This window comes from Oncorhynchus kisutch, linkage group LG25 (genome assembly GCF_002021735.2).
Source record: "Oncorhynchus kisutch isolate 150728-3 linkage group LG25, Okis_V2, whole genome shotgun sequence".
Lineage (NCBI taxonomy): Eukaryota > Metazoa > Chordata > Actinopteri > Salmoniformes > Salmonidae > Oncorhynchus > Oncorhynchus kisutch.
In genome coordinates, this window is record NC_034198.2 from 10,139,618 (window position 1) to 10,160,335 (window position 20,718).

Genomic DNA, 20,718 nt, shown 5'->3' on the forward strand with positions numbered 1-20,718 from the left:
CCTGAGGGGAATGAGGCGTTGTCACACTTTCTTCACAACTGTGTGTGGGTGGACCATTTGAAAACTTTGTTATTTGGACACAAATATGTTTTTGTTGAGGTGGCAACAATGCTCTATTGGGCTCTGCTGAATTCCCTGATCACAGAGCACTCCTCTCTTTCTCCCTTCTCTTGTTCCCTCTGTTCTAAAACAGGAGTGGGACAAAACCTAACACACCAAGTTTAGCACCACTCAGTACCGTTGGTCAGCCTAGACTCTACGTTTTGAAGTGCCCGATAAAATAAGAAGGGAAAATTGTTAGTTGGGTTGACAGATTGTGTATTTATTTCAGCATTTCCGCCCTTTTTAAAACAGGGCCCAACCAAAAATAGCCATGTCATTCAGGTCTGTAGAATGTCTCCATGCTACTGAAATTATACGTAATACAGTATGTCTGAGTCGATGCGTTTGTATGTTTATAATGATATTTTTAGGAGATATATCATTAGTACATATGGTAATAGCTATACTATACATGTACGGTGCCTTCAGAAAGTAGTCATACCCCTTGACTTATTCCACATGTTGTGTTACAGCCTGAATTCAAAATGGATGACATAGATTCTCCATAATACTCCATAACGGCAAAGAAATAATATAACAGAAATATCTCATTTACATAAACATTCACACCCCTTTGCTATTACACTCCAAATTGAGCTCAGGTGCATCCAATGTGCTTTGATCCTCCCTTGAGATGTCACTACAACTTGATAGGAGTCCACCTGTGGCCAATTCAATTAAATTCTGTCAGAGCAGAAACTATACCATCAAGTCCAAGGAACTGTCCGAGAGCAAATTCAGAGAGAAAATTGTGATATAGGCATATATCTGGGGAAGGGTATAAAACAATTTAGAGTGTTGAAAGTTTCCAAGAGCACAGTGGTCAGAAAGACCACAGAAAAAAATTAATAACACGGACTGGCCGTCCGACCAAACTAAGCAACCGGGCAAGACTTGGTCAGGGAGGTGACCAAGAACCCAATGACCACTCTGACGGAACTACAGAGTTCCTTGGCAGGGATGGGAGAACCTGCCAGAAGGACAACTGTCTCTACAGCACTTAACCAATCTGGGATTAATGGGAGAGTGGCCAGACAGAAGCCACTCCTGAGAAAAAGGCACATGACAAGACTCTGCCATCATAAAGCCAAAGATTCTCTGGTCTGATGCGACAAACATTTAACTCTTTGGCCTGAATGGAAGCGCCATGTCTGGAGAAAACCAGGCACAGCTCATCACCCGTCTAACACCATCTCTACCGTGAAGCATGGTGGTGGCAGCATCATGTTATGGGGATGCTTCTCAGCGGCAGTGATTGGGTGACTGATAAGGACAGAGGGAACAATGAATCGAGTTAGATACAGGCAAATCCTTCATGAGAATCTGCTTCAGAGTGCAAACAACCTTAGATTGGGGTGAACATTTCCGTTCCAAAAGGACAATGACACCAAACATACAGAAAGCAACGCTGGAATGGCTTCAGAACAAGAATGGGAAAGTCCTTGAGTGGTCCAGCCAAAGCCCAGACTTGAATCCCATTGAAAATCTGTGGAGATACTTGAAGATTGCTGTTCATTGGGCTTGAGAAAATCTGCAAGGAAGAATGGGAGAAAATCACCAAATCCAGATGTGCAAAGTTGATACAGATATACCCAAGACGACTCAAAGCTGGAATTACCGCCAAAGGTGCTTCTACAAAGTATTGACTCAGGATTGTGAATCCGTATGTACATTTGATATTATGGGGTATTGTGTGTAGATGGGTGAGAAAAAACGTGTATTTAATCCATTTGGAATTCAGGCTGTAACACAACAAAATGTGGAAACGGTCAAGGTGTATGAACTACTTTTCGAAGGCACTGTAAGCGTGAATGGATGTAAGCTGAGCGAGTGTGTTTACAGTGTGTTTGTGCTCGTATGCCCTCCAGAACTGTAGCAGCGGGCAGCAGAATCCTCAGACGGCACAAACCAAATAGCTCCTGAAGGGCTCGGTTGGACTACAGCTGTTTGTTTATTTAACTCCAACTTGTAATTATGGCTCTGACAGACTGCACCATGGAGAAAGCCCATATCTGTCTCGAGTTTGAACAGGTAGGCATATAACGAAAATGTCTAGCAACCCAAAGGTTGCGTGTTTGAATCTCATCACAGACAACTTTAGCATTTTCTTGCAACTACTTACTACTTTTTAGCTACTTTGCAACTACCTAACCCTAACCTTAACCCTACCTAGCTAATTTCTAACCTTAACCCTACCTAGTTAACTTCTAACCTTAACCCCTAACCTTAACTCCTAGAGCTAACGTCGCAAGCTAGCCACCTAGCTAACACCTAGCTAAAGTTACGATAAATCGTAACTTATCATACATTTTGCAAATTCGTAACATATCATATTAATTGTAATTCGTAACATATAATGCGAAATGGATGATTGACATCCACAAATGAACACATACCATACGAAACGTAACTTATCACAATAAATGTCTATGGCAGATTTACGTACAGAATAATACGAAATGCTTTGAGACCACCTTGGTTTGAAACCAATCCTCGGAGGCTGTGGTCAATTGCTCTTGATTGCACTTCATTGTTGAACCCATGCCTGCCATGTAACAGGTTCAAGTTGTGTGTTTAACCCACGCCTGCCATGTAACAGGTTCAAGTTGTGCGTTTAACCCATCCCTGCCATGTAACAGGGTCAAGTTGTGTGTTTAACCCATCCCTGCAATGTAACAGGGTCAAGTTGTGCGTTTAACACATTCCTTCCATGTAACAGGGTCAAGTTGTGTTTTTAACCCATCCCTGCCATGTAACAGGGTCAAGTTGTGTTTTTAACCCATCCCTGCCATGTAACAGGGTCAAGTTGTGTTTTTAACCCATCCCCGCCATTTAACAGGGTCAAGTTGTGTTTTTAACCCATCCCCGCCATGTAACAGGGTCAAGTTGTGTTTTTAACCCATCCCCGCCATTTAACAGGGTCAAGTTGTGTTTTTAACCCATCCCCGCCATTTAACAGGGTCAAGTTGTGTTTTTAACCCATCCCTGCCATTTAACAGGGTCAAGTTGTGTTTTTAACCCATCCCCGCCATTTAACAGGGTCAAGTTGTGTTTTTAACCCATCCCCGCCATTTAACAGGGTCAAGTTGTGTTTTTAACCCATCCCCGCCATGTAACAGGGTCATGTTGTGTTTTTAACCCATCCCCGCCATTTAACAGGGTCAAGTTGTGTTTTTAACCCATCCCTGCCATGTAACAGGGTCATGTTGTGTTTTTAACCCATCCCTGCCATGTAACAGGGTCAAGTTGGGTGTTTATCCCATCCCTGCCATGTAACAGGGTCAAGTTGGGTGTTTAACCCATCCCTGCCATGTAGCAGGGTCAAGTTGGGTGTTTAACCCATCCCTGCCATGTAGCAAGGTCAAGTTGGGTGTTTAACCCCTCCCTGCCATGTAACAGAGTCAAGTTGTGTGTTTAACTCATCCCTGCCATGTAACAGGGTCAAGTTGTGAGGCAGTAGATTTTTGTAATGTCAGTTATTAGTTATGCATCCAATATGGCACCAGACTTTATTGATGAATTGTACACTATATACACAAAGGTATGTGGACACCCCTTCAAATTAGTGTATTCGGCTATTTCAGCCATACCCGTTGCTAACAGGTGTATAAAATCAAGCACACCGCCGTGCAATCTCCATAGACAAACATTGGCAGTAGAATGGCCTTACTGAAGAGCTCAGGGAATTTCAACTTGGCACCGTCATAGGATGCCACCCTCCGAACAAGTCAGTTCGTCAAATTTCTGCTCTGCTAGAGCTGCTCCGGTTTAACTGTAAGTGCTATTATTGTGAAGTGGAAATGTCTAAGAGCAACAACGGCTCAGCTGCGAAGCTCACAGAATGGGACCACCGAGTGCTGAAACGTGTAGCGAGTAAAAATCATCTTGTCCTTTGTTGCAACACTCACTACTGAGTTCCAAACTGCCTCTGGAAGCAACGTCAGGGAGCTTCATGAAATGGGTTTCCATGGCCAAGCACCCGAACACAAGCCTAAGCTCACCATGCGCAATGCCAAGCATTGGCTGTAGTGGTGTAAAGCTCGCCATCAAAAGACTCTGGAGCAGTGGTAACGCTTTTTCTGGAGGGATGAATCATGCTTCACCATCTGGCAGTCCGACGAGCGAATCTGGGTTCGGCGGATGCCAGGAGATCGCTACCTGCTCCAATGCATAGTGCCAACTGTAAAGTTTGGTGGATGAGGATTAATAGTCTGGGGCTGTTTTTCATGGTGAAGGGAAATCTTAATGCTACAGCATACAATGACATTCTAGATGATTCTGTGCTTCCAACTTTGTGGCAACAGTTTGAGAAAGACCCTTTCCTGTTTCAGCATGATAATGCCCACATGCACAAAGTGAGGTCAATACAGAAATGGTTTGTCGAGATCGGTGTGAAAGAACTCGACTGGCCTGTACAGAGCCCTGACCTCAACCCCATTAAACACATTTGGGATGAATTGGGACGCCAACCTCGAGCCAGGCCTAATCGCCCCCATGTTCGACGAGCAGCTGTCTACATAATTTTGGTCACGTAGTGTAGAATGTCTAAACTTTCAGTGTTATGAGATAGTATAATTGTATTGTGTGAAAGTTTAAATGAGAGAGAGAGTAATGTTTTATACATCAATATGCAATCAATCCATACTCCATAGATGAAGGTCGATCAGGATTTTGCTTATTAGACAAACTGTGTGTAAATACCAGCTTCAACTGCTGCCGTACACATTTCCCTCATTTTCGTGAGTTGTCCTGATGATGAGTTGGCCAATCTGTTTTGCTTTCATTATTAGGCCTATCCATAAGGTGGAGTTGAGATGGAGACGTGTAGTCGACGAAACCACAGACCTCAAAAGGAGCAGGAAGAGAGGGACTATTCTTCACAGCAACGACACAAACCCAACCCAATCGCTCTCTCCTTCCCTCACTTTCCCTTTCTTCTCTCTCCTTTTTCCACTGGTTAAAAGTTGTCCTGGCTTTTATTTTCAGAAACATTAATTTGGTTGAGAGTGCGCCGCATCAGAACACACCAAGAAGAAGAAAAGAGATGGAGAGCAGGGGAAAGGGGGGGGGGGGGGGCTGTGTGTCTCTCTCTTGACGTTTTGCTGAAGTTTGTACGCCACTTGAGCCCGCCGTTTCCCTCGCTAATGATACCAGCGGAGCCTCTCTGGGGAATGGCGTCCGTCGCGCACCTGGCTTTCACATTTCCAGCACTGGATATTTCGGGAGGCACGAGCGAGGCCTATGAGGTGCATCATTCCAAGAGCTCATCTCGCTCTTTCTATCTCTTTCTCTCTCTCTCTCTCTCTCTCTCTCTCTCTCTCTCTCTCTCTCTCTCTCTCTCCATCTCCCTCTTCCCCCTCCAATTCATTCCCCTCCTCTCCTTCTCTTTTTTGCTGTTGTTGTTGTTGTACTTCTGCACACGCATACATTCTCTTAGTCACTCTCTGTAGGTTTGTCCCCCTATTGCCCTCATTCAATTTTTTTGTTGATTTTCCGATTTATGAGAATATATAGAGAAGAGGGATAAAAATATGTGCATGGTAAAAAGCCGTATTGTATATAAAATCAATAGTTTTCTTCCTCTCTCCCTGCTCTCTTCTTGGTTAAGGCAAATGAATGTTTAAAGAGGTAATTTACTAGGCCCTGGCAGGATCCACATTGTGCATCATACAAACACACAGGAAACAAATGGAAAATCTAATCTAGACAGTAACACGACGGCACAGAGGATTCTCTGCGGGGGGCCAGATGAATTATACAACAATCTGTGTTCTCCCACATTTAATTTAAAGGTCTGTTTTCAAGGCTATTGCCGGTTCAACATCAGAGAGAAGGGTTCGCCCGTTGAGGTCAAGCCCATATTGACAAATATGAAGAGGCAAAAAGAGTGCCCAAAACGAAGTTATGAATAAGTAAACGCAAAGATAAGCATAACGTAACTAGGGAGAGGAGGCTGACACACACACACACACGCACACCATGTTTGTTGGCCATGAAAATGGGCTTGGGTTTGTATGGATATAGAAAGAAAAGAGATGATAACAGTGTAAGGTCAATTCTCTTCATAAATAAAAATAAGTGTTTGACTGTATTGCTTAGCTGTGATGGTTCTGTGCTTTTACCTGTGCCTGTACCTACAAGTAGTATTTACCATTTAGGAATTGGAATTTGATAATATGTACAATCAGAATTGAAAATTGATGATCCATAGCTACAGTTGAAGTCGGAAGTTTACATTAACTTAGGTTGGAGTCATTAAAACTCGTTTTCAACCACTCCACAAACTATAGTTTTGGAAAGTCAGTTGTCAGTTTTGGAAAGTCAGTCACTTGTGCATGACACAAGTAATTTTTCCAAAAATTGTTTACAGACAGATTATTTCACTTATAATTCACTGTATCACAATTCCAGTGGGTCAGAAGTTTACATACACTAAGTTGACTGTGCCTTTAAACAGCTTGGAAAATTACAGAAAATGATGTCATGGCTTTAGAAGTTTCTGATAGGCTAATTGACATCATTTGAGTCAATTGGAGGTGTAACTGTGGATGTATTTCAAGACCTACCTTCAAACTCAGTGCCTCTTTGCTTGACATCATGGGAAAATCAAAAGAAATCAGCCAAGACCTCAGAAAAAAATTGTAGACCTCCTCAAGTCTGTTTCATCCTTGGGAGCAATTTCCAAACGCCTGAACACCACGTTCATCTGTACAAACAATAGTACGCAAGTATAAACACCATGGCACCACGCAGCCATCATACCGTTCAGGAAGGAGACGGGTTCTGTCTCCTTAAGAGATTAACGTACTTTGGTGCGAAAAGTGCAAATCAATCCCAGAACAACAGCAAAGGACCTTGTGAAGATGCCTGAAGAAACAGGTACAAAAGTATCTATATTCACAGTAAAACTAGTCCAATATCGACATAATCTGAAAAGCCACTCAGCAAGGAAGAAGCCACTTTTCCAAAACTGCCATAAAAAAGTCAGACTACGGTTTGCAACTGCACATGAGGACAAGGATTGTACTATTTGGAGAAATGTCCTATGGTCTGATGAAACAAAAATAGAACTGTTTGGCTATAATGACCATTGTTATGTTTGGAGGAAAAATGTGGAGGCTTGCAAGCCAAAGAACACCATCCCAACCGTGAAGCACGGGGGTTTCACCATTATGTTGTGTGGGTGCTTTGCTGCAGGAGGGACTGGTACACTTCACAAAATACATGGCATCACGAGGAATGAAAATGATGTGGATATATTGAAGCAACATCTCAAGACATCAGTCAGGAAGATTAAAGCTTGGTCGCAAATGGGTCTTCCAAATGGACAATGACCCCAAGCAAACTTCCAAAATTGTGGCAAAACAAAGTCAAGGTATTAGACTGGCCATCACAAAGCCCTGACCTCAATCATATTGAAAATGTGTGGGCAGAACTGAACAAGTGTGTGCGAGCAAGGACGCCCAAAAACCTAACACCAGCTCTGTCAGGTGGAATGGGCCAAAATTCACCCAACTTATTGTGGGAAGCTTGTGGAAGGCTACCCGAAATGTTTGACCCAAGTTAAACAATTTAAAGGCAATGCTACCAAATACTAATTGAGTGTATGTAAACTTCTGCCCCACTGGGAATGTCATGAAATAAATAAAAGCTGACACAAATCATTCTCTCTACTATTATTCTGACATTTCACATTCTTAAAATAAAGTGGTGATCCTAACTGACCTAAGACAGGGAATTCTTACTAGGATTAAATTGTGAAAAACTGAGTTTAAATGGCTAAGGTGTATGTAAACTTCCGACTTCAACTGTGTGTGATACACTGTCATTAAGAGGATTAGGATGGAACAATATCATAGACCTATATGTAAAACATTTTATATTGATATATCATGAAAGGTTCCATGAAGGTGTCCAGATATAATTCTCAAGGCCAAGAAGTCCTCAGATGAACTCATAATTCCACAAACACGTGTATAAACACACAACGGTAGGAAATCACAAACATTCTCTGCGTCTTGAATCATTGGATAGAGCGAAACTCTTTTTGGCCACACGCCTCTCAGCTATTCACTTTCTCATCCTCCCACCACCTTGCTCTATTGACTGGTACCTACTTCCACGATCTGTCAGGTTGTCAGCTGGCGACAGAATTACGCGGCCACCCCGAGTCGCCTCGTGTCGCCGCTGATTTCCCTCATAGCTCAATGGAGCCGTGCTCCCGAGCGTCACACTCCATCAAACCATGGTGAATCAACAGGTCTCGCCCCCTGACCACACCCCGCTGCTCGCCGCCTGTGTCATCTTGACAGGATGAGTTTGACCTCTGACCTCCCGGAGCAGACAGCTCAATTGACTCTTTTTGTGCCACTGGGAGGCTGTGGCAGAGAGCTTAGCAGGGTTTCATCACCGCGTCGGCTCTTTGACAGGAGAGAAGTCTATGTGCCTCTTCTTTTTTCCCTTGCTGTTTTATATGACTCTTTTACACTGTTGACGATCCTTTGACCTTTGGAAAGGATGTGTATGTTGAAATACTTACTCACAATTAGAAATACTTAGAGAAAAGATGGATATCACTTTGACATATATTCAAAGTAAATTATTATACGTTATTTCCTTCCATTGAAAAACTCCTTTCATAAGTCTTAACCCTTGCCAATATCATGTACTTGCCTTTGGAGAAAAGCTACATTTGCCCCAAACCTACAGCCGTGCAGCATGCTGGAGCTAAGTTGGTTGCTTATATTCAGAGTTGTACTGTACCACTGATTTAACCTCCTGGGAGAGGAGCGATCATCACACACAGAGGAAGTTTAAGGCCTCTCTCTCCAGAGGACGGCGCCTCTCTTCCCTCTTCTCGATCTGTCAAAAAAGGAAGGTAAAGATAAAAAGCACAGTGTGTGTGGGCTTCACAGAAGTCTAAAACTGCGTCATCAGCACAAAGATTTAACTGCGTTTCTGTGTGTGAGTCATGTTGGGGGAAGGTGGCTGCCCCGGAGCTAGATTATGAGCAGGAAAGCAGATGGGAGATTTAACGCAGACCCAATGGGGTATTACTGTGGTAGAACTGGCACACAGAACCTGTCTCAGAACCGTTCCCAGCCCGAATGGATGCCAGCACTGAGGTTGAATGACAGCGTGTGTGTGTGAGTGTGTGTGTGTGTGTGTGCGTGTGTGTGTGCGTGCGTGTTTGTGCATGCGTGCGTGTGTGTGTGCGTGCGTGTTTGTGCGTGCGCGTGTGTGTGTGCGTACGTGCGTGCGTGTGTGTGTGTGTGTGTGTGTGTGTGTGTGCGTGCCTCTCATTGCTCCCTTCACCCTTTATTTCGCTCTTCTTTTTGTGTTTCACATGCTTCCCTTATCACACTCTCTAATCCTCCCATCCTGTTTGACTCCCTTCACTTCTGGTATCTCGTTCGGCCGTTTTTATTCTTCATAAATGTCAAATACACTCTGTGTGAAAGGGAGTCAGGCAAGCTCACCGGTAAAAAAAACAAAAAAAACAAGTACATTTATCCAAATCTAACTGTAATGTGTCCAAATTTAGCCCCTCAAATACTGTCAAAAGAAGCATTATGAGAAATGTAGTACACTTAAAAGCAGCTCTGTATGACTGTCCTTTAACAATACATTACATTTGTGTGTATTTGTTGTATGAAGATGATTGACGCGGAAATGCTCAGTGGGACATCTTTGGAGAAGACAAGTGAGTTGTTTGTCAACCCACAACCCCCTGAAATCCTGATAGAATATACAGACAAATCATACTTATGTGTATGCACACCCACTCAGCCTAGACAAGTATGAATGGTTTAACATCAACCACTATGCAAACAGACAAATGCACAGCACACAGAGTATAAAATGAGTATAGCCTGTACTTAGTTGCCTATACAGTAATAAAAAAAAATGTGACAGTACGACCTGGAAAAACCACGTGCTAATGTGAAAGATCATGTATACTTTGCAAAATAAAAAAATTATATGTAAACATAGTGGCACTGACTGCACTGAGTTTGCTGATAGCTGCTTTATCGAGGGGAAAATGTACTTGCTACAACTGCGATATGTCTCAACGAGCTATCTTAAGACGAATGCGCTAATGGCAAGTCATTCTGGATAAGTGTCTGCTAAATTACGTTTTTTAATTTTTTATTTAATAAATCATTCAACAACAAAACACAAATATTCCAAATATGTACCCAAACACTCATTAATCTACAGTACCAACGCTGAGTCGTAGTTCAGACTCTACATCCAAATCACTGGGGGCCAATATCTGAGTTCAGTAAATCAAAATCTGCATCTCCCTGTTCTAAAACAGTTGGGGGTTTGAAGAAGCTCGCAGTGAATGAGAAGCACATGTTGCTGCTGGATGGGTGAGGCTGGTGGAGGAGAGGAGGGGAGGGGAGGGTTAATAATGAGGTGAGGGAGAGCTTCTCCAGTCCTCACCTGATTTACTTTCCCCCTGTTTCCCACATTATCAGAGCAATGTTAAGGTCAGGACTGATGAGGGAGAGAGTGGGGGTTTGTTTTGTCAGTAGCAGTACAGCTGGTATGTATAGTAGAGTATAGAGCTAGAGAGCAGAGAGCTATAAGGCCTTGTAAGTGAGGCTACTGGGTACAAAACTGACCCATAAGCCCGGGGTATACAGGCCTCCTTTCTAGCTGAGCGCATTGCTGCACTTTGTTGCTGAGGCCACCCTAATGTTCAGAAGTCTGGGGATTGCTGGTGTCTCTCCGTCCATCTCTGTCTCTCTCCCGTTCCCTCTCTCACACACACACACCCCTCCTCTCCATACAAACCCTCAAGTATGATTGATGAGGAAATAGCGGGCAAATTGCAGTGTCCATTCTGATGGATGACATCATTTGGCCAATGTGCTGATCACGTATGACAAACAGACCCTGGCTCTCTTCCCTCCCTCCCTCCCTCTTTTTTTTTGCTTACAATTGATCAGTAGGAATTTGTTTTTGTGTGCACCCGTCTCCTTTGAATTAAATGCACGAGGAAGACCACACGGCAGGGCTCTCTTTCTGGCCATCTCTGGCTATCAGCCGCGGTCCGCACTATCCATCCTCATCTGGGTGGGCGCTGGCCGTGACAGACAAACAGTGGCAGGCCGTTAGTTTGCTTACATTCACTGTTAGACACAAGACTTGCGGTGTCTGTTAAATTGGTATTCTACTCTGTTTTGGGTTGATTTTGGTTTGTGGTATAGTTTACTAAGAGAGCTGATTTAATACAGAAGCACAGATAAACAAAGAGCCTATAAGTGGTGGTTGATGTCCCTAGACATTTATTTGGAAATTTCTCTCAAGTACCAGAGGTTCTCAAACTTTTCTTCACACAGACATTTTTTTACAAGGACACACACTACAAATGGAGCAGATGCCTTCGAACCTGAGAAAAAAAACATTTGTTCACAAAAATTTCCTAAATGCATCTCACTTCTTGATAGAAATATATGCTGTGGTCTCAGCATGCTATAGAAATTGCGTGTCACTCTGAATAAGAGTTCTAGTTAAATGCCGAGTGCAGTCAAAACTGTGTTATATATACACTGAGTACACCAAACATTAGGAACACCTTCCTAAAATATTGAGATGCCATCAGAACAGCCTCAATTCGATGGGGTGTCGAAAGTGTTCCACAGGGATGCTGGGCCCATGTTGACTCCAATGCTTCCCACAGTTATGTCAAGGTAGCTGGATGTCCGTTGGGTGGTGGACCATGTTCTTGACACACACGGGAAACTGTTGAGTGTGAAAAACCCAGCAGCGTTGCCGTTCTTGACACAAACCGCTGCGCCTGGCACCTACTACCATATCCCATTCAAAGGCACTTAAATATGTTGTCTTACCCATTCACCCTCTGAATGGCACACTTACACAATCCATCTCTCAGTTGTCTCAAGGCTTAAAAATCCTTCTTTAACCTGTCTCCTCCCCTTCATCTACACTGATTGAAATGGATTTAACAAGTCACATCAAAAAGGGATCATAGCATTCACCTGGATTCACCTGGTCACTCCATGTCATGGAAGGAGCAGGTGTCCTTAATGTTTTGTATTCTCAGTGTATATTTCCACACTATGACGTTGGAATAATACTGTGAAATTATGAAAATTATGATAATGTCCCTTTAAACCCCCTTAAACGTCTAAGCCGTTTTGCATTATGTTAATTAAAGGTGCTTCAATCTACTCTTAAGGATTAAAGAGCGGGAAGAGCTGTTGGAAAAGACTGGCTGAAATGTCAGTCTTTTTTTGGTGGGATGGAGTTTTAGCCTTCCGTGGTGACATCACCATGTGGTAAATTAGGCAATAGACCAATAAGAAAGAGTTCCAAACCTTTCTGCCAATAACAGCACATTTTCAGTTTTCCCCTCCCCGCTCAGACCACTCCCGGAGTCCTAGCTAAATTCTTGCTTGAGATATTGCTCTTAGCTAACAAGCTATTTTTGTTTATCTTTGACCATTTTAATTGAAAAAAAAAATCATAGTAAGGTGAGGGAGAGCTGTTACCCAGAAATGATTTGATATTGAGATAAAAATGGTTGCTTTGGCCCTTTAAGGTGAGAGAAAAAGCTGTCCCATACTTTGAGGGAAGAGGTATGCATACAATATTCCTCAATCAAAATTACAGCCCCTAACACATGTAACTGGTTTGCAAGACCTCATTCTCCCTCCGGCTTATTTGCAGAAGCCATCCAAGCGCCACCTTATTTTCAGATGGGTTGACAGATGAGGAGGGCGGACACGAGTTGATTGATGGGCAGTGCTGTGCGGGTTTATGAGGCAGAGAAAATCTAAATATTGAGAGAGCGTCCGGCGAGTCACATTGCCATATTAACAATTATTTGACAATGCATTATCTTGGAGATCTGTCACACAAAAAGATGAGCGAGGCATCCCCTGTGGCTGAGATGATGGTTTGTGGTGTAGTGAGTAACACCCCTTTTCCAACCTCCCACATTTCCAATCCTCTGTGGACTATTCCGACACGAGTCCCATTGGTCGGCCACCCCCACTTTCTCAGCATTAGCAATTACCAAAAAGGACATTTTATCATGTATTTCAATATATATATATATATATATGCATGTATTTCAATATATATATATTTTTTTAAAGGTGAGAAAATCGCTGTGCCATTTCCTGGTTGTTAAAATTCGAATAGTTTGCGTAATTTCAGTTTATCTGACAAAACAAGCAATGTATAGTGTAGGGAATCATTGTACCGTCTAAACTGTTGTGAAATATATTTTCAATAACCAAAAATATTTTATTTTCACCTGTTAGAAGCTGGTGTACAAAACCGGAAGTAAAAAACGCAAAAATGTAACTTGGGAATGAAATAACAGATTCTTAGATTTGCATTCAACGGGATCGACAGATCTATAAATAAGTCACATTTCCAAAAAGTTACATATTGCAGCTTTAAACCACTGCAGAGGTTTGTTTTAGGATATGAGGCAGCTTATTAGCTCTCCTTAAAGAGTTAAAGAGATTGAACGGGATCTTAAGCACTTGCAAATTCATAACATATTGTACAAATTTAAATTTGTAACGTTTTTTTTGCAGGATTTAACATATCATATGAAATGGATGATATTGTACACAATTGTGCACAATTTACTTAACCGATAACAACAGATAGCTCCAACAACCAGAGTGACATACTGTATGCTATTAACTGAAATTAAGAGAACATTTTCTCCACGTGTAAACACTGATGTAGATGGGTCATTCTCCAGAAGTGGTGTAAATTAGGGGATGCTGGTATAAATCTTGGCCTTGGCTCCTGGATATTGCCTTAGTCTTTGGTTTACAAACCATAGGCAACCCAATTTGAGGAAGACAGTGCTCTCTGATCATTGGCCGATCACTCCCAGCCCATAGGAATCCACACCAAGTTGTTTTATTTTAAATGGTGGAAGCACTCCAAGGCAATGTCTATACTAAAATGAGTTATTTCCATCTAGAGTCCTTTATTGCTGCATCTCTATGATTGACACTTGACACCGAAATGCCTGTTATTTTGTCAAAATAAAGACAGGTAAAGTGATAGTTTAAACAGCAAACAACATCATTGTCACGCCCTGACCATAGTTTGCTTTGTATGTTTCTATGTTTTGTTTGGTCAGGGTGTGATCTGAGTGGGCATTCTATGTTGGATGTCTAGTTTGTCTGTTTCTGTGTTTGGCCTGATATGGTTCTCAATCAGAGGCAGGTGTTAGTCGTTGTCTCTGATTGGGAACCATATTTAGGTAGCCTGTTTTGTCATTGTGGGTTGTGGGTGATTGTCTATGTGTAGTGTTTGTGTCAGCACGATTGGTTATTAGCTTCACGGTTGTCACTTTGTTCTTTTGTAGTGTTCAGTTGTTCCCATTAAAATGACGAACACTTACCACACCGCATTTTGGTCCTCCTCTCTATCTCCAGACGACATCCGTGACAATCATTAATTATATGCATAAGTAATTCAATCAATCAACACGTTTCAGGTTTATACAATCAACATTGAACATTTTACAGAGACCAATAGAAATTATAGTTCTCTAAATTCAATTTAAAGGTTTTGAAAATCAGGTAAAAAAAAATAAAAAAATCACTATTTTGTTAATTTGGTACGTAAAAATATCTTCTAAAACGTATCTGTAGTAGAAGGTTAATCAAAAGGATCGCTACTGTTCATGGTTCTTCCTTTGCTGCAACTTTGACACTATGTTTATGTAGAGACAAATGTAGTGGTGTTAAAGAATTCAGGTAATTATTTAAAATATGCAATAAAAACAAAGTGAGTGAATAGTATATACAGTGCATTCAGAAAGTATTCAGACCCTTTGACCTATCCCTAATCAATATTCACACAATACCCCATAATGACCAAGCTAAAACAGGTTTGTAGATTTTTTTGGCAAAAAAATGGAAATATCACATTTACATAAGTATTCAGACCCTTTACTCAGTACTTTGAAGGACTTTTGGCAGCGATTACAGTCTCGAGTCTTCTTGGGTATGACGCTACAAGCTTGGCACACCTGCATTTGGGGTGTTTCTCCCATTCTTCTCTGCAGATCCTCTCAAGTTCTGTCAGGTTGGATGGGGAGCGTCGCTGCACAACTATTTTCAGGTCTCTCCAGATATGTTTGATTGGGTTCAAGTCTGGGCTCTGGCTGGGCCACTCAAGGACCTTCAGAGACTTGTCCTGTGCGTTGCCTGGGCTGTTCGCTTAGGGTCATTGTCCTTTAGGAACCTTCACCTCTGTCCGATCTCCTGAGTGCTCTGGAGCAGGTTTTCATCAAGCATCTGTCTGTACTTTGCTCCTCCAGACGTGACACTTGGCATATAGGCCAAAAAGTTCAATCTTGGTTTCATCAGAGTGCTGCAGAGATGGTTGTCCTCCTGGAAGGTTCTCCTATCTCCACAGAGGAACTCTAGAGCTCTGTCAGAGTGACCATTGGGTTCTTGGTCACCTTCCTGACCAAGGCCCTTCTCCCCCGATTGCTCAGTTTGGCCTGGCGGCCAGCTCTATGAAGAGTCTTGGTGGTTCCAAACTTCTTCCATTGAAGAATGATGGAGGCCACTGTGTTCTTGGAGACCTTCAACACTGCAGACATTTTGGGGTACCCTTCCCCAGATCTGTGCCCCGACACAATCCTGTCTCGGAGCTCTACAGACAATGCCTTCGACCTCATGGCTTGGTTTTTGCGCTGACATGCACTGTCAACTGTGGGATCTTATGTAGACAGGTCTGTGCCTTTCCAAATAATTTCCAATCAATGGAATTTACCATAGGTTGTCTCCAATCAAGTTGTAGAAACATCTCAAGGATGATCAATGGAAACACGATGTACCTGAAAAAAAAACAGGATGCACCTAATAAATAAATAAATAAATGTAAAAACATTTTTTTTTTTTTATTGCAAACATTTCTAAAAAAAAATATGTTTTTGCTTCGTCATTATGCGGTATTGTGTTTAGATTGCTGAGGATTTTTTATTTTATTTAATCCATTTTAAAATAAGGCTGTAACGTAACAAAATGTGGAAAAAGTCAAGGGGTCTAAATACTTTTCTGAAGGCACTGTGTTGCTATGTAAAACAGTTTTGTTATATTTCAGTCTTCAGTGATGTATATAAAGTGTAATATTGGGATGCAAACTCATAATTGAATACATTTCAACTCTTTATCTGACATGGTACAGGTGTCTTCTTTTTTCTAAGCCCATAACCATGTGTGTGAGGTGTATACTTCTGTTTCAAAATATATATATTTTTAAGACAACCAAGAATCACTCTGTGTGACCCTGATTTAGCACACTGCAGTAAAAGGTTAAACAAATGAACAAGCTAGCTAATACATTATCTTGTTAAACTGTTAAATTAGTAGCTAGAAAGCAACAAGTTATTCCAAATAACACACACATGATGTCTTCTTCATCAGTGGCACTTGGTTGCGACCAAAATTCAGGGATGATTTTCTCTACACAGATGATCAGTGATACCTCTGTTGTAACTAGCTCTGCTGCAATCAATTGTGAGAGTTGATACCCAAACTTGATATTGTTACAAGGGCTATGTAGAGTTAAAAATGTATGTCACTGATAATGATGACGGCGCAAGTCAAAAATCCCTACAAAAAGTTACATATACATACCATTACACATTTGTAATAAACCAGTTATTCTCATGTTCATCCAACATTGACATGCTAATTGCAAAGTAAAAATGCATTTAAGCCCACATTTACTTGTAAATTAAGACATTTTCTATCCTCATGGTGCATTTTGTCCATGTTGCTAGCTAGCTAGGCACAGATTGACGTAGGCACAGATTGACGTAGGCACAGATTGACGATGCAAACTCTGGCGACTCCTAAGATTTTTATGTAGTTTTAGCAAATTTGGGGATTTTGAGCACAAAAAACACCAGAATCATTGCAAAAAAAACTCTTGAGAAAATAATGGAAAATATATATAGAATTTTACTTTGTATTTGGCTTTTCATAACAGCTATTTTAATATGATTATCACAGGTTAAGCACTAGTGCCACAGTCATTGTAATACAGTATACATAAAAAAAAATAGTTTCCAGGCTAGACATGATTTAAAACCCTCACTCTGCGTCTTGTGGTTTCTGCAGAAAGGTCGGTACACTGAGACCGTCACAGACCTAATAAGGTCATGGTGTTACGTAATGGGAACCAGAAGGACCTATGACGCTGCTCTCCCCCAGCCCCTCTCAGATGATTAGTCACACATGGGCACGGCTGTTGGGGTCGACTGGGGTGAGATGTGGGGATATTATCATATAGCAAGCTCATCTGTTTGTGTCGTGTCAGCACTTTGGTGATGATTAGCTCAGGAGCTGGGTGGGCCTAGCCTGGGTGATATGATCAGCGCACAGCCATCGTGTGTGTGTCTCTGTGTCTCTCTCTGCGTGTGTGTGTGTGTGGGTGGGTGATCTTGGGGGGACCAGGAACAGAGATGGACAAAGCCAGAAGTCAAACGGTTTCAAGCTGCTGAAAGGAAAGATTTGTAGCTACTAGTGCACAATTTAGAGATGCCAACGCTCAAAAAATGAGCCTTCTTGTTTTTCTTCAACGTATCATCTCAAGTACCAGAAAGGGTTTTCTGTGTTGATGTGACTCTTTACCACCACCAGGAGCATATATTGATAGTGGAATCTATCAAGTCTCCTGCACGGAAAACAATATGCTTCGGAAAGGTATTGGCGCCACTCGAACGGGTTGGGGTATACAGCGTTTCCCATATTTTGTTGGTGCGAGTGGTGGAGATTTATGGTTAAGTTAAGACGCAGGAGGAGAGGCGAGAGGGACTTCCACAGAGAGATTGAGGCTCAACCCCCCCACTTCAAAGCTTTGCCCACTGGCGGTGTCTTGTGATATTTATTTATTGAGATGATTTTGCCAGAAACCCACTGGCCTCCCCATGCCCTTCCACTCTTTGATATGCTGCTTCATTCTTAGCTCAGTGTCCTCTGAGAAAGAGGGGTCAGGGGTCGCCAAAGAGACCTCCTGAGTAAAACATGGCTCACACACTTGCACACAGAGATACACACACACACACACACACACACCTCAGATGATGCACCGGGAGAGAGCAGGACAATGGGAAATTAGGAATTGATTGTTGTTAAAAGGCCAATCGTCTGTTTCCTCCACCATGTTGAGGCCTGCACCTCACATCTTAATAAACACCAGCTTAGCACCTTGAAATCATTACCATGCAACCTCTATTACATCAGCACAGAGTGTCATACTTGAACTAGCTTAATGCTGCAAACCATAGCCACTGGATGGGGCCTTTCACCATAGTGAAACTCAGTAGTGAAACTCAGTTTAACTTTATGTGGTTAGGGGTACAAAACACCCCGAGGCCTGATTCCACTCATTTAAAACCTCCATAAAACAGATTGACACCAAAGTAATAAAGTGTCATGACACACAGAAACTGTACATAGGCACACACACACACACTCACGCACGCACACGCACACACACACACACACACACACACACACACACACACACACACACACACACACACACACACACACACACACACACACACACACACACACACACACACACACACACACTCAAACAGGTTTGGTAGTATATTGAAATCTAGGAACAATGTCACAGAAAGAATTCCCCTGACTGATACCAACAATACCACACCACACATATCATCTTCGATATGCAGTAAACCCCTCCCTCTCTGCACTCTCAGACCAGTAGCCTTGATTATGTGAAAGTGGTGCAAAGCAAAATTCTTCATCATGCATATGTGGTCTCTCCTCCAAGTTCCAGAATCCAGTTGCGCAAACACAATGTATGCATGTTTCGTTTCCAAGGCTACGCTACATAAACATATGTCAATTTATGCCCTGTATACTTTATCCACATAAATCTGACTAATTTTAGAATGATCCAGGCAATTAACTCTGTAATCTGCTATGAGAGTTAACAATATTGTTAGGGGAGCACCATCGGGGAACAGTTTTGTTTTTACTTTGGAAAATAATTGCCAGTGAAAAACTGAGCAATTTAGTTTCTTCAAGGGAATTTTGTGGCTATTGCTGGCTGTTGCCTCACTCTGTCACAAGGAAGGGACTGTGTGTTTGTTGGTGACCCTGGGGGGATATGGAATGTATTTTTCAAGTGGAAGTACAATCACGCTGGAAACTGGATTTTTGCTGAGACTGATTTGTATTTCTGTCTGTAATAAATCCCTTTTGTGGGGAAGAACTCATTCTGATTGGTTGGGCCTGGATCCCCAGTGGGTGGGCTAATCTCACAAGTGAGTGAGCCTATGCCCTCCCAGGCCCACCCATGGCTGCACCCCTGCCCAGTCATATGAAATCCATAGATTAGGGCCTAATGCATTTATTTCAATTGATTGATTTCCTTATATGAACTGTAACTCAGTAAAACTGTTGAAATTGTTGCATGTTGTGTTTATATTTTTGTTCAGTATATATACTGTATGTCTATGGCCATAATGCAACCAGCTGTAAGCCTATATTTGTGCGCATGCTGCCCAAACTGCAGATTTCCCGACTGTAGGCATACCAGTAACTGCCAAAATAAAGGAAACACTTGGGTAAACAAGGGATACCAAGTATATGTTATGGTGTGGGGTGCATTTTCCTGGCATAGTTTAGGTCCACTTGTAGAATCTATGCCAAGGCACATTGAAAGTGTCCTGGCAGCTCACGGTGGGGCAACACCCTTGACACTTTATGTTGTTATTTCCTTCATTTTGGCAGATACTGTACCTCATTTTTTATAAACTATTTATCCTCTGTGGCTAAATTGTGCTCTCTGGTGTACTTAAATATATATATATTTTTTTGCCTTTTAGGTCCAGTCCCTGACTCACACAATTGACCCGTCGCATTTATTTATGATGCAGTTTATTTGAATCAGTTACTCAATCAAGGCAGGGCCACCCAGTTACCCTCCTCTTCTTCCCCTATCTGATGATGAGCAGAGCGGCAGCAGGCAGCAGCAGGTTGTCTACACTCATTGAGAGCGGGCTCCTGAGTCTTCCTGTGGTTGCAGTGAAAGAATATCAAATATATACTACATGCAGTACCAGTCCTAAGTTTTGACACACCTACTCATTCCAGGGTTTTTCTTCATTGTAACAGTTGAGAGAATGCCATGAGTGTGCAAAGCTGTCAAGGCAAAGGTCATCATAGCTCATCAAGGCAAAAGTCATCAAAGCTCATCAAGGCAAAGGGTGGCTACTTTGAAGAATCTTTGAAGAATATGAAATGTATTTTTTGGTTACTACATGATTCCATATGTGTTATTTCATAGTTTTGATGTCTTCACTATAATTCTACAATGTAGAAAATAGTAAAAAATAAAGAAAAACCCTTGAATGAGTAGGTGTGACCAAAATGTTGACTGGTACTGTATATAATATATAATTGATATATAAAATATACAGTATATATATTTCCTTCATATTTTTCATTTATTTATTTAGAGCACAGTACAGTAAAGAAAAGTAGAGTCGAGTATAGGTCAGTACTGTTCTGTACAGTAGAGTAGAGTTTAGTACAGTACAGTAGAGCA

At 41.9% G+C, this 20,718-nt stretch overlaps 1 long non-coding RNA gene across 1 annotated transcript in view; it reads left to right on the plus strand.

Moving 5' to 3' along the window:
- Positions 1-20,718, plus strand: part of LOC116357441 (uncharacterized) — a 70,436-nt gene that overhangs the window by 31,049 nt on the left and 18,669 nt on the right. The window contains exon 2 of the long non-coding RNA XR_004205416.1: positions 1,971-2,133. This is a non-coding gene — a long non-coding RNA (uncharacterized LOC116357441). The remainder of the gene's footprint in view (positions 1-1,970; positions 2,134-20,718) is intronic.